Genomic DNA, 2,554 nt, shown 5'->3' on the forward strand with positions numbered 1-2,554 from the left:
ATTTTATCAACATAAGGTTTAAGACAAGTACCATTTTCCTTGAACGTGCCAAATTTGGAGTGGTTTACCTCGACCGTACTGTATGGAAAAATACTAATTACTGTAAGAGGGGTTTCTCAATTTGGTTTAGAAGTGGCGATTCGAGGATCTACTGCATCCAGTAGTGCTTTGTCTCCAACTTTAAGTTGATTTTTAGAAGAATTAAACTCCTCATGGCGTGGTTTTGGTTTATCGTGTTTTCTCGGTTTATGTGTCTGCCATTCATCTAGCTCCTCGATTTGTAACCTTCGTTCTTCATGGATAGGTTCTTTGTTGTTGCTTGGCTTATGTATGTTCTTCGAACCTGTTTTTTGCAAAGAAGGTTGCATTATATGGTTAGTTTTAGCCAAATGATTTGTACAGTCACCTTCGATTTTTGATGTGTTATTTGAATTACGGGCTTGAAGGGTGATTGTTTTGTCTCCCACACGAAGTGTGAGTTCACCTGTGCCAACGTCAATAATTTTTCTAGCGGTTGCTAAAAAGGGCCTTCCTAAAATTAAGGGACGTTGCTATCCTCCTTTATGTTTAGAACAACGAAATCAACTAGGAATATAAATTTGTCGATTTTAACGAGTACATCTTCAATAATACCCCTAGGAAATCTATAGTTTTATCTGCTAATTGAATGCTCATCCTAGTTTGTTTGGTTTTCCCTAGACCTAGTTGCTTAAATAATTTGTAAGGCATAACATTGATACTAGCCCCTAAATCAGCCAACGCATTATTAAAATCTAAACTACCAATTAAACAAGGAATTGTAAAACTCCCTAGATCTTTTAGTTTGTTAGGCATCTTATTCTGTATAATGGCTGAGCAGACCACGTTCAGCTCCACATTCGGTGCTTCATCTAACTTCCGTTTATTTTTTAAAAGCTCATTTAAAAACTTGACTATGTTTGGCATCTACGAAAGGGCTTCAATAAACGGTAAGCTAATATGTAGTTTTTTTAGAAGTTTAAGGAATTTACCAAATTGTTCTTCTGAGCGGTCTTTCCTTGTCGCATTGGGTTATGGCACGCGAGGATTATATTCTGTAGTCATCGGTTTTGGCTCATTGTGGCCTACCTCATCCTTACCTATGCTTACCACCATTTCTGGCCTTGGTTCTGCAACTAGCCCTTCCTCATCTTGAATGGAAATCGCGTTGAGTTGCTCCCTTGGGTTAGATTCAGTGTTGCTTGGTAGGCTACCTTATGGTCATTCGAAAATCAGCTTGGCGAGCTGTCCAATCTGAGTTTCGAGCCCCTGGATTGATGCTTGTTGATTTTTGAGTGCGGTCTCGGTATTCTTAAAATGAGTTTCTAACACTGAGATGAATTTTGTTAGCATCTCCTCAAGGTTCGATTTTTTCTCTTATTGGTAGGGTGGTTGTTGGATGCCTGGAGGTGGTGGTCTCTGATTCCCTTGGCCTCCCCATGAAAAATTAGGGTGGTTTCTCCAACCTGCATTGTAAGTATTGCTATAGGGATTGTTTTGAGATCGATGATTGTTACCCATGTAATTTAACTATTCGTTCTCCATGTTGTGGCCATAAGGTAGGTATTTTGAACTGCTTGATCCGCCTCTACTTGCTACGCATTGCATTATTGGGTGAACCTGTGAAGAACTAAGGAAACCATCAATTTTCTTATTCAAGAGTTCTACCTGATTAGTGAGCATGGTGACCGTATCGACGTTATAAACGCCGGCTATTTTCGTTGGCTTTATCCTTATGGCTTGCCACTAATAGTTATTTAGTGACATCTCCTCTATAAACTCATAGGCATCTTCAGGTGTCTTATTATTGAAGGTTCTACCAGCAGCTGCGTCAACCATTTGTCGAGTCGAAGGATTCAGGCCATTATGAAAGGTTTGAACCTGTAGCCAAAGCGGTAACCCATGGTGAGGGCATCTTCTCAAGAAGTCCTTGTATCTCTCCCATGCGTCGTAGAGTGTTTCTAAATCCGTCTGCACAAAGGAAGAATTATCACTATGTAATTTAGCTGTTTTAGCCAGCGAAAAATATTTTAATAAAAACTTTTCGGTCATTTGTTCCCAAGCAGTGATTGACCCCCGTGGCAACGAGTTCAACCACTGTTTAGCTTTGTTTCTCAATGAAAAAGGGAATAACTGAAGACGAATGACATCATCAGAAATGCCATTAATTTTAAATGTATCACATAGTTCCAAAATGTTTGCCAAGTGAGTGTTGGGATCCTCGTCCTACAAACTGAACAAACTGTTGTATCATTTGAATTGTGTTAGGTTTCAGTTCAAAAGTATTTGCGGCTACAGCCGGTCTAACTATGCTCGATTCAGTTCCTATTAAAGAAGGTTTAGCATAATCATACATAGTGAGCGGAGCAGGACTCTGATTAACAGCAATCGCAGGAGGTACCGGATTTTCTTGGTTTTCAGCCATATCTTCGGTTGTGGTTGAAGAATCATCCTCTTGCTCGTCCTCTGTGTATCTTAGGCTTCGTCTTATTTCTCTCTAGTTTCTATGAACTGTGCGGTCGATCTCACCGTCAAA

At 39.8% G+C, this 2,554-nt stretch overlaps 1 non-coding gene across 1 annotated transcript; it reads left to right on the top strand.

The window, feature by feature from the left end:
* The first annotated feature begins 1,915 nt into the window (after positions 1-1,915).
* Positions 1,916-2,021, top strand: LOC128286190 (small nucleolar RNA R71). The gene has a single exon (XR_008276735.1). It is a non-coding gene; the product is annotated as a small nucleolar RNA R71 (small nucleolar RNA).
* The last annotated feature ends 533 nt before the right edge of the window (positions 2,022-2,554 follow it).

This window comes from Gossypium arboreum, chromosome 12 (genome assembly GCF_025698485.1).
Source record: "Gossypium arboreum isolate Shixiya-1 chromosome 12, ASM2569848v2, whole genome shotgun sequence".
NCBI classification, from domain to species: Eukaryota; Viridiplantae; Streptophyta; class Magnoliopsida; order Malvales; family Malvaceae; genus Gossypium; species Gossypium arboreum.